This window comes from Salmo salar, chromosome ssa06, assembly GCF_905237065.1.
Source record: "Salmo salar chromosome ssa06, Ssal_v3.1, whole genome shotgun sequence".
In the NCBI taxonomy this organism is placed as follows: domain Eukaryota; kingdom Metazoa; phylum Chordata; class Actinopteri; order Salmoniformes; family Salmonidae; genus Salmo; species Salmo salar.
In genome coordinates, this window is record NC_059447.1 from 48,156,217 (window position 1) to 48,168,427 (window position 12,211).

Below are 12,211 nucleotides of genomic sequence, written 5' to 3' on the forward strand. Positions count from 1 at the left end.
AAGTACGATTTTGCTGTACTTGTTTAAACTCGATGAAACGAACCCTGTTAACACTTTTCAGCAAGTTGCAATCATGAAATACAGAAATAAACAGTTTTTCAAAAACAAGGTCTAAATCATGTTTGATGCACTCTGTAAGAACCATTTTTGCTGTATTGCTTAATCAGGATGATAGGAACACTGTTGACACTTTTCAGCAAGTTGCAATCATGTAATACAGAAATAAACAGTTTCTCAAAAACAAGGTCACTCTGTAAGTACCATGTTTGTTGAACTGCTTAATCAGGATGATAAGAACACTGTTGACACTTTTCAGCAAGTTGCAATGATGTAATACAGAAATAAACCGTTTCTCAAAAACAAGGTCACTCTGTAAGTACCATTTTGCTGTACTGTTTAAACTCGATGAAAGGAACCCTGTTAACACTTTTCAGCAAGTTGAAATCATGAAATACAGAAATAAATAGTTTTTCACAAACAAGGTCTAAATCATGTTTGATGCACTCTGTAAGAACCATTTTTGCTGTATTGCTTAATCAGGTTGATAGGAACACTGTTGACACTTTTCAGCAAGTTGCAATGACGTAATACAGAAATAAACAGTTTCTCAAAAACAAGGTCACTCTGTAAGTACGATTTTGCTGTACTTGTTTAAACTCGATGAAACGAACCCTGTTAACACTTTTCAGCAAGTTGCAATCATGAAATACAGAAATAAACAGTTTTTCAAAAACAAGGTCTAAATCATGTTTGATGCACTCTGTAAGAACCATTTTTGCTGTATTGCTTAATCAGGATGATAGGAACACTGTTGACACTTTTCAGCAAGTTGCAATCATGTAATACAGAAATAAACAGTTTCTCAAAAACAAGGTCACTCTGTAAGTACCATGTTTGTTGAACTGCTTAATCAGGATGATAAGAACACTGTTGACACTTTTCAGCAAGTTGCAATGATGTAATACAGAAATAAACCGTTTCTCAAAAACAAGGTCACTCTGTAAGTACCATTTTGCTGTACTGTTTAAACTCGATGAAAGGAACCCTGTTAACACTTTTCAGCAAGTTGAAATCATGAAATACAGAAATATACAGTTTTTCAAAAACAAGGTCTAAATCATGTTTGATGCACTCTGTAAGAACCATTTTTGCTGTATTGCTTAATCAGGATGATAGGAACACTGTTGACACTTTTCAGCAAGTTGCAATCATGTAATACAGAAATAAACAGTTTCTCAAAAACAAGGTCACTCTGTAAGTACCATGTTTGTTGAACTGCTTAATCAGGATGATAAGAACACTGTTGACACTTTTCAGCAAGTTGCAATGATGTAATAAAGAAATAAACAGTTTCTCAAAAACTAGGTCACTCTGTAAGTACCATTTTGCTGTACTGTTTAAGCTCGATGAAAGGAACCCTGTTAACACTTTTCAGCAAGTTGCAATCATGAAATACAGAAATAAACAGTTTCTCAAAAACAAGGTCACTCTGTAAGTACCATTTTGCTGTACTGTTTAAACTCGATGAAAGGAACCCTGTTAACACTTTTCAGCAAGTTGAAATCATGAAATACAGAAATATACAGTTTTTCAAAAACAAGGTCTAAATCATGTTTGATGCACTCTGTAAGAACCATTTTTGCTGTATTGCTTAATCAGGATGATAGGAACACTGTTGACACTTTTCAGCAAGTTGCAATGACGTAATACAGAAATAAACAGTTTCTCAAAAACAAGGTCACTCTGTAAGTACGATTTTGCTGTACTTGTTTAAACTCGATGAAACGAACCCTGTTAACACTTTTCAGCAAGTTGCAATCATGAAATACAGAAATAAACAGTTTTTCAAAAACAAGGTCTAAATCATGTGTGATGCACTCTGTAAGAACCATTTTTGCTGTATTGCTTAATCAGGATGATAGGAACACTGTTGACACTTTTCAGCAAGTTGCAATCATGTAATACAGAAATAAACAGTTTCTCAAAAACAAGGTCACTCTGTAAGTACCATGTTTGTTGAACTGCTTAATCAGGATGATAAGAACACTGTTGACACTTTTCAGCAAGTTGCAATGATGTAATACAGAAATAAACCGTTTCTCAAAAACAAGGTCACTCTGTAAGTACCATTTTGCTGTACTGTTTAAACTCGATGAAAGGAACCCTGTTAACACTTTTCAGCAAGTTGAAATCATGAAATACAGAAATATACAGTTTTTCAAAAACAAGGTCTAAATCATGTTTGATGCACTCTGTAAGAACCATTTTTGCTGTATTGCTTAATCAGGATGATAGGAACACTGTTGACACTTTTCAGCAAGTTGCAATCATGTAATACAGAAATAAACAGTTTCTCAAAAACAAGGTCACTCTGTAAGTACCATGTTTGTTGAACTGCTTAATCAGGATGATAAGAACACTGTTGACACTTTTCAGCAAGTTGCAATGATGTAATAAAGAAATAAACAGTTTCTCAAAAACTAGGTCACTCTGTAAGTACCATTTTGCTGTACTGTTTAAGCTCGATGAAAGGAACCCTGTTAACACTTTTCAGCAAGTTGCAATCATGAAATACAGAAATAAACAGTTTCTCAAAAACAAGGTCACTCTGTAAGTACCATTTTGCTGTACTGTTTAAACTCGATGAAAGGAACCCTGTTAACACTTTTCAGCAAGTTGAAATCATGAAATACAGAAATATACAGTTTTTCAAAAACAAGGTCTAAATCATGTTTGATGCACTCTGTAAGAACCATTTTTTGCTGTATTGCTTAATCAGGATGATAGGAACACTGTTGACACTTTTCAGCAAGTTGCAATCATGTAATACAGAAATAAACAGTTTCTCAAAAACAAGGTCACTCTGTAAGTACCATGTTTGTTGAACTGCTTAATCAGGATGATAAGAACACTGTTGACACTTTTCAGCAAGTTGCAATGATGTAATAAAGAAATAAACAGTTTCTCAAAAACAAGGTCACTATGTAAGTACCATTTTGCTGTACTGTTTAAACTCAATGAAAGGAACCCTGTTAACACTTTTCAGCAAGTTGCAATCATGAAATACAGAAATAAAGAGTTTTTCAAAAACAAGGTCTAAGTCATGTTTGAGTCACTCTGTAAGTACCATTTTGCTGTACTGTTTAAGCTCGATGAAAGGAACATTGTTGACACTTTTCAGCAAGTTGCAATCATGAAATACAGAAATAAAGAGTTTTTCAAAAACAAGGTCTAAGTCATGTTTGAGTCACTCTGTAAGTACCATTTTGCTGTACTGTTTAAGCTCGATGAAAGGAACATTGTTGACACTTTTCAGCAAGTTGCAATCATGAAATACAGAAATAAATAGTTTTTCACAAACAAGGTCTAAATCATGTTTGATGCACTCTTTAAGAACCATTTTTGCTGTATTGCTTAATCAGGATGATAGGAACACTGTTGACACTTTTCAGCAAGTTGCAATCATGTAATACAGAAATAAACCGTTTCTCAAAAACAAGGTCACTCTGTAAGTACCATGTTTGTTGAACTGCTTAATCAGGATGATAAGAACACTGTTGACACTTTTCAGCAACTTGCAATGATGTAATAAAGAAATAAACAGTTTCTCAAAAACTAGGTCACTCTATAAGTACCATTTTGCTGTACTGTTTAAGCTCGATGAAAGGAACCCTGTTAACACTTTTCAGCAAGTTGCAATCATGAAATACAGAAATAAAGAGTTTTTCAAAAACATGGTCTAAGTCATGTTTGAGTACCATTTTGCTGTACTGTTTAAGCTCGATGAAAGGAACATTGTTGAACCTTTTCAGCAAGTTGCAATCATGAAATACAGAAATAAATAGTTTTTCACAAACAAGGTCTAAATCATGTTTGATGCACTCTGTAAGAACCATTTTTGCTGTATTGCTTAATCAGGATGATAGGAACACTGTTGACACTTTTCAGCAAGTTGCAATCATGTAATACAGAAATAAACAGTTTCTCAAAAACAAGGTCACTTTGTAAGTACCATGTTTGTTGAACTGCTTAATCAGGATGATAAGAACACTGTTGACACTTTTCAGCAAGTTGCAATGATGTAATACAGAAATAAACAGTTTCTCAAAAACAAGGTCACTCTGTAAGTACCATTTTGCTGTACTTGTTTAAACTCGATGAAAGGAACCCTGTTAACACTTTTCAGCAAGTTGAAATCATGAAATACAGAAATAAACAGTTTTTCAAAAACAAGGTCTAAATCATGTTTGATGCACTCTGTAAGAACCATTTTTGCTGTATTGCTTAATCAGGATGATAGGAACACTGTTGACACTTTTCAGCAAGTTGCAATCATGTAATACAGAAATAAACAGTTTCTCAAAAACAAGGTCACTCTGTAAGTACCATGTTTGTTGAACTGCTTAATCAGGATGATAAGAACACTGTTGACACTTTTCAGCAAGTTGCAATGATGTAATACAGAAATAAACAGTTTCTCAAAAACAAGGTCACTCTGTAAGTACCATTTTGCTGTACTTGTTTAAACTCGATGAAAGGAACCCTGTTAACACTTTTCAGCAAGTTGCAATCATGAAATACAGAAATAAAGAGTTTTTCAAAAACAAGGTCTAAGTCATGTTTGAGTACCATTTTGCTGTATTGTTTAAGCTCGATGAAAGGAACATTGTTGACACTTTTCATCAAGTTGCAATCATGAAATACAGAAATAAATAGTTTTTCACAAACAAGGTCTAAATCATGTTTGATGCAGTCTGTAAGAACCATTTTTGCTGTATTGCTTAATCAGGATGATAGGAACACTGTTGACACTTTTCAGCAAGTTGCAATGACGTAATACAGAAATAAACAGTTTCTCAAAAACAAGGTCACTCTGTAAGTACGATTTTGCTGTACTGTTTAAGCTCGATGAAAGGAACCCTGTTAACACTTTTCAGCAAGTTGCAATCATGAAATACAGAAATAAAGAGTTTTTCAAAAACATGGTCTAAGTCATGTTTGAGTACCATTTTGCTGTACTGTTTAAGCTCGATGAAAGGAACATTGTTGACACTTTTCAGCAAGTTGCAATCATGAAATACAGAAATAAATAGTTTTTCACAAACAAGGTCTAAATCATGTTTGATGCACTCTGTAAGAACCATTTTTGCTGTATTGCTTAATCAGGATGATAGGAACACTGTTGACACTTTTCAGCAAGTTGCAATGACGTAATACAGAAATAAACAGTTTCTCAAAAACAAGGTCACTATGTAAGTACAATTTTGCTGTACTGTTTAAACTCAATGAAAGGAACTGTTAACACTTTTCAGCAAGTTGCAATCATGAAATACAGAAATAAAGAGTTTTTCAAAAACAAGGTCTAAGTCATGTTTGATGCACTCTGTAAGAACCATTTCTGCTGTATTGCTTAATCAGGATGATAGGAACACTGTTGACACTTTTCAGCAAGTTGCAATCATGTAATACAGAAATAAACAGTTTCTCAAAAACAAGGTCACTCTGTAAGTACCATGTTTGTTGAACTGCTTAATCAGGATGATAAGAACACTGTTGACACTTTTCAGCAAGTTGCAATGATGTAATAAAGAAATAAACAGTTTCTCAAAAACAAGGTCACTATGTAAGTACCATTTTGCTCTACTGTTTAAACTCAATGAAAGGAACCTTGTTAACACTTTTCAGCAAGTTGCAATCATGAAATACAGAAATAAAGAGTTTTTCAAAAACAAGGTCTAAGTCATGTTTGAGTCACTCTGTAAGTACCATTTTGCTGTACTTGTTTAAACTCGATGAAAGGAACCCTGTTAACACTTTTCAGCAAGTTGAAATCATGAAATACAGAAATAAACAGTTTTTCAAAAACAAGGTCACTCTGTAAGTACCATTTTGCTGTACTTGTTTAAACTCGATGAAAGGAACCCTGTTAACACTTTTCAGCAAGTTGAAATCATGAAATACAGAAATAAACAGTTTTTCAAAAACAAGGTCTAAATCATGTTTGATGCACTCTGTAAGAACCATTTTTGCTGTATTGCTTAATCAGGATGATAGGAACACTGTTGACACTTTTCAGCAAGTTGCAATCATGTAATACAAAAATAAACAGTTTCTCAAAAACAAGGTCACTCTGTAAGTACCATGTTTGTTGAACTGCTTAATCAGGATGATAAGAACACTGTTGACACTTTTCAGCAAGTTGCAATGATGTAATAAAGAAATAAACAGTTTCTCAAAAACTAGGTCACTCTGTAAGTACCATTTTGCTGTACTGTTTAAGCTCGATGAAAGGAACCCTGTTAACACTTTTCAGCAAGTTGCAATCATGAAATACAGAAATAAAGAGTTTTTCAAAAACAAGGTCTAAGTCATGTTTGAGTACCATTTTGCTGTACTGTTTAAGCTCGATGAAAGGAACATTGTTGACACTTTTCAGCAAGTTGCAATCATGAAATACAGAAATAAATAGTTTTTCACAAACAAGGTCTAAATCATGTTTGATGCACTCTGTAAGAACCATTTTTGCTGTATTGCTTAATCAGGATGATAGGAACACTGTTGACACTTTTCAGCAAGTTGCAATCATGTAATACAGAAATAAACAGTTTCTCAAAAACAAGGTCACTATGTAAGTACCATGTTTGTTGAACTGCTTAATCAGGATGATAAGAACACTGTTGACACTTTTCAGCAAGTTGCAATGATGTAATACAGAAATAAACAGTTTCTCAAAAACAAGGTCACTCTGTAAGTACCATTTTGCTGTACTTGTTTAAACTCGATGAAAGGAACCCTGTTAACACTTTTCAGCAAGTTGCAATCATGAAATACAGAAATAAAGAGTTTTTCAAAAACAAGGTCTAAGTCATGTTTGAGTACCATTTTGCTGTATTGTTTAAGCTCGATGAAAGGAACATTGTTGACACTTTTCATCAAGTTGCAATCATGAAATACAGAAATAAATAGTTTTTCACAAACAAGGTCTAAATCATGTTTGATGCACTCTGTAAGAACCATTTTTGCTGTATTGCTTAATCAGGATGATAGGAACACTGTTGACACTTTTCAGCAAGTTGCAATGACGTAATACAGAAATAAACAGTTTCTCAAAAACAAGGTCACTCTGTAAGTACGATTTTGCTGTACTGTTTAAGCTCGATGAAAGGAACCCTGTTAACACTTTTCAGCAAGTTGCAATCATGAAATACAGAAATAAAGAGTTTTTCAAAAACATGGTCTAAGTCATGTTTGAGTACCATTTTGCTGTACTGTTTAAGCTCGATGAAAGGAACATTGTTGACACTTTTCAGCAAGTTGCAATCATGAAATACAGAAATAAATAGTTTTTCACAAACAAGGTCTAAATCATGTTTGATGCACTCTGTAAGAACCATTTTTGCTGTATTGCTTAATCAGGATGATAGGAACACTGTTGACACTTTTCAGCAAGTTGCAATGACGTAATACAGAAATAAACAGTTTCTCAAAAACAAGGTCACTATGTAAGTACAATTTTGCTGTACTGTTTAAACTCAATGAAAGGAACTGTTAACACTTTTCAGCAAGTTGCAATCATGAAATACAGAAATAAAGAGTTTTTCAAAAACAAGGTCTAAGTCATGTTTGATGCACTCTGTAAGAACCATTTCTGCTGTATTGCTTAATCAGGATGATAGGAACACTGTTGACACTTTTCAGCAAGTTGCAATCATGTAATACAGAAATTAACAGTTTCTGAAAAACAAGGTCACTCTGTAAGTACCATGTTTGTTGAACTGCTTAATCAGGATGATAAGAACACTGTTGACACTTTTCAGCAAGTTGCAATGATGTAATAAAGAAATAAACAGTTTCTCAAAAACAAGGTCACTATGTAAGTACCATTTTGCTCTACTGTTTAAACTCAATGAAAGGAACCCTGTTAACACTTTTCAGCAAGTTGCAATCATGAAATACAGAAATAAAGAGTTTTTCAAAAACAAGGTCTAAGTCATGTTTGAGTCACTCTGTAAGTACCATTTTGCTGTACTTGTTTAAACTCGATGAAAGGAACCCTGTTAACACTTTTCAGCAAGTTGAAATCATGAAATACAGAAATAAACAGTTTTTCAAAAACAAGGTCACTCTGTAAGTACCATTTTGCTGTACTTGTTTAAACTCGATGAAAGGAACCCTGTTAACACTTTTCAGCAAGTTGAAATCATGAAATACAGAAATAAACAGTTTTTCAAAAACAAGGTCTAAATCATGTTTGATGCACTCTGTAAGAACCATTTTTGCTGTATTGCTTAATCAGGATGATAGGAACACTGTTGACACTTTTCAGCAAGTTGCAATCATGTAATACAAAAATAAACAGTTTCTCAAAAACAAGGTCACTCTGTAAGTACCATGTTTGTTGAACTGCTTAATCAGGATGATAAGAACACTGTTGACACTTTTCAGCAAGTTGCAATGATGTAATAAAGAAATAAACAGTTTCTCAAAAACTAGGTCACTCTGTAAGTACCATTTTGCTGTACTGTTTAAGCTCGATGAAAGGAACCCTGTTAACACTTTTCAGCAAGTTGCAATCATGAAATACAGAAATAAAGAGTTTTTCAAAAACAAGGTCTAAGTCATGTTTGAGTACCATTTTGCTGTACTGTTTAAGCTCGATGAAAGGAACATTGTTGACACTTTTCAGCAAGTTGCAATCATGAAATACAGAAATAAATAGTTTTTCACAAACAAGGTCTAAATCATGTTTGATGCACTCTGTAAGAACCATTTTTGCTGTATTGCTTAATCAGGATGATAGGAACACTGTTGACACTTTTCAGCAAGTTGCAATCATGTAATACAGAAATAAACAGTTTCTCAAAAACAAGGTCACTATGTAAGTACCATTTTGCTGTACTTGTTTAAAATCGATGAAAGGAACCCTTTTAACACTTTTCAGCAAGTTGCAATCATGAAATACAGAAATAAACAGTTTTTCAAAAACAAGGTCTAAATCATGTTTGATGCACTCTGTAAGAACCATTTCTGCTGTATTGCTTAATCAGGATGATAGGAACACTGTTGACACTTTTCAGCAAGTTGCAATCATGTAATACAGAAATAAACAGTTTCTCAAAAACAAGGTCACTCTGTAAGTACCATGTTTGTTGAACTGCTTAATCAGGATGATAAGAACACTGTTGACACTTTTCAGCAAGTTGCAATGATGTAATAAAGAAATAAACAGTTTCTCAAAAACAAGGTCACTATGTAAGTACCATTTTGCTCTACTGTTTAAACTCAATGAAAGGAACCCTGTTAACACTTTTCAGCAAGTTGCAATCATGAAATACAGAAATAAAGAGTTTTTCAAAAACATGGTCTAAGTCATGTTTGAGTACCATTTTGCTGTACTGTTTAAGCTCGATGAAAGGAACATTGTTGAACCTTTTCAGCAAGTTGCAATCATGAAATACAGAAATAAATAGTTTTTCACAAACAAGGTCTAAATCATGTTTGATGCACTCTGTAAGAACCATTTTTGCTGTATTGCTTAATCAGGATGATAGGAACACTGTTGACACTTTTCAGCAAGTTGCAATCATGTAATACAGAAATAAACAGTTTCTCAAAAACAAGGTCACTTTGTAAGTACCATGTTTGTTGAACTGCTTAATCAGGATGATAAGAACACTGTTGACACTTTTCAGCAAGTTGCAATGATGTAATACAGAAATAAACAGTTTCTCAAAAACAAGGTCACTCTGTAAGTACCATTTTGCTGTACTTGTTTAAACTCGATGAAAGGAACCCTGTTAACACTTTTCAGCAAGTTGAAATCATGAAATACAGAAATAAACAGTTTTTCAAAAACAAGGTCTAAATCATGTTTGATGCACTCTGTAAGAACCATTTTTGCTGTATTGCTTAATCAGGATGATAGGAACACTGTTGACACTTTTCAGCAAGTTGCAATCATGTAATACAGAAATAAACAGTTTCTCAAAAACAAGGTCACTCTGTAAGTACCATGTTTGTTGAACTGCTTAATCAGGATGATAAGAACACTGTTGACACTTTTCAGCAAGTTGCAATGATGTAATACAGAAATAAACAGTTTCTCAAAAACAAGGTCACTCTGTAAGTACCATTTTGCTGTACTTGTTTAAACTCGATGAAAGGAACCCTGTTAACACTTTTCAGCAAGTTGCAATCATGAAATACAGAAATAAAGAGTTTTTCAAAAACAAGGTCTAAGTCATGTTTGAGTACCATTTTGCTGTATTGTTTAAGCTCGATGAAAGGAACATTGTTGACACTTTTCATCAAGTTGCAATCATGAAATACAGAAATAAATAGTTTTTCACAAACAAGGTCTAAATCATGTTTGATGCAGTCTGTAAGAACCATTTTTGCTGTATTGCTTAATCAGGATGATAGGAACACTGTTGACACTTTTCAGCAAGTTGCAATGACGTAATACAGAAATAAACAGTTTCTCAAAAACAAGGTCACTCTGTAAGTACGATTTTGCTGTACTGTTTAAGCTCGATGAAAGGAACCCTGTTAACACTTTTCAGCAAGTTGCAATCATGAAATACAGAAATAAAGAGTTTTTCAAAAACATGGTCTAAGTCATGTTTGAGTACCATTTTGCTGTACTGTTTAAGCTCGATGAAAGGAACATTGTTGACACTTTTCAGCAAGTTGCAATCATGAAATACAGAAATAAATAGTTTTTCACAAACAAGGTCTAAATCATGTTTGATGCACTCTGTAAGAACCATTTTTGCTGTATTGCTTAATCAGGATGATAGGAACACTGTTGACACTTTTCAGCAAGTTGCAATGACGTAATACAGAAATAAACAGTTTCTCAAAAACAAGGTCACTATGTAAGTACAATTTTGCTGTACTGTTTAAACTCAATGAAAGGAACTGTTAACACTTTTCAGCAAGTTGCAATCATGAAATACAGAAATAAAGAGTTTTTCAAAAACAAGGTCTAAGTCATGTTTGATGCACTCTGTAAGAACCATTTCTGCTGTATTGCTTAATCAGGATGATAGGAACACTGTTGACACTTTTCAGCAAGTTGCAATCATGTAATACAGAAATAAACAGTTTCTCAAAAACAAGGTCACTCTGTAAGTACCATGTTTGTTGAACTGCTTAATCAGGATGATAAGAACACTGTTGACACTTTTCAGCAAGTTGCAATGATGTAATAAAGAAATAAACAGTTTCTCAAAAACAAGGTCACTATGTAAGTACCATTTTGCTCTACTGTTTAAACTCAATGAAAGGAACCTTGTTAACACTTTTCAGCAAGTTGCAATCATGAAATACAGAAATAAAGAGTTTTTCAAAAACAAGGTCTAAGTCATGTTTGAGTCACTCTGTAAGTACCATTTTGCTGTACTTGTTTAAACTCGATGAAAGGAACCCTGTTAACACTTTTCAGCAAGTTGAAATCATGAAATACAGAAATAAACAGTTTTTCAAAAACAAGGTCACTCTGTAAGTACCATTTTGCTGTACTTGTTTAAACTCGATGAAAGGAACCCTGTTAACACTTTTCAGCAAGTTGAAATCATGAAATCATGAAATAAACAGTTTTTCAAAAACAAGGTCTAAATCATGTTTGATGCACTCTGTAAGAACCATTTTTGCTGTATTGCTTAATCAGGATGATAGGAACACTGTTGACACTTTTCAGCAAGTTGCAATCATGTAATACAAAAATAAACAGTTTCTCAAAAACAAGGTCACTCTGTAAGTACCATGTTTGTTGAACTGCTTAATCAGGATGATAAGAACACTGTTGACACTTTTCAGCAAGTTGCAATGATGTAATAAAGAAATAAACAGTTTCTCAAAAACTAGGTCACTCTGTAAGTACCATTTTGCTGTACTGTTTAAGCTCGATGAAAGGAACCCTGTTAACACTTTTCAGCAAGTTGCAATCATGAAATACAGAAATAAAGAGTTTTTCAAAAACAAGGTCTAAGTCATGTTTGAGTACCATTTTGCTGTACTGTTTAAGCTCGATGAAAGGAACATTGTTGACACTTTTCAGCAAGTTGCAATCATGAAATACAGAAATAAATAGTTTTTCACAAACAAGGTCTAAATCATGTTTGATGCACTCTGTAAGAACCATTTTTGCTGTATTGCTTAATCAGGATGATAGGAACACTGTTGACACTTTTCAGCAAGTTGCAATCAT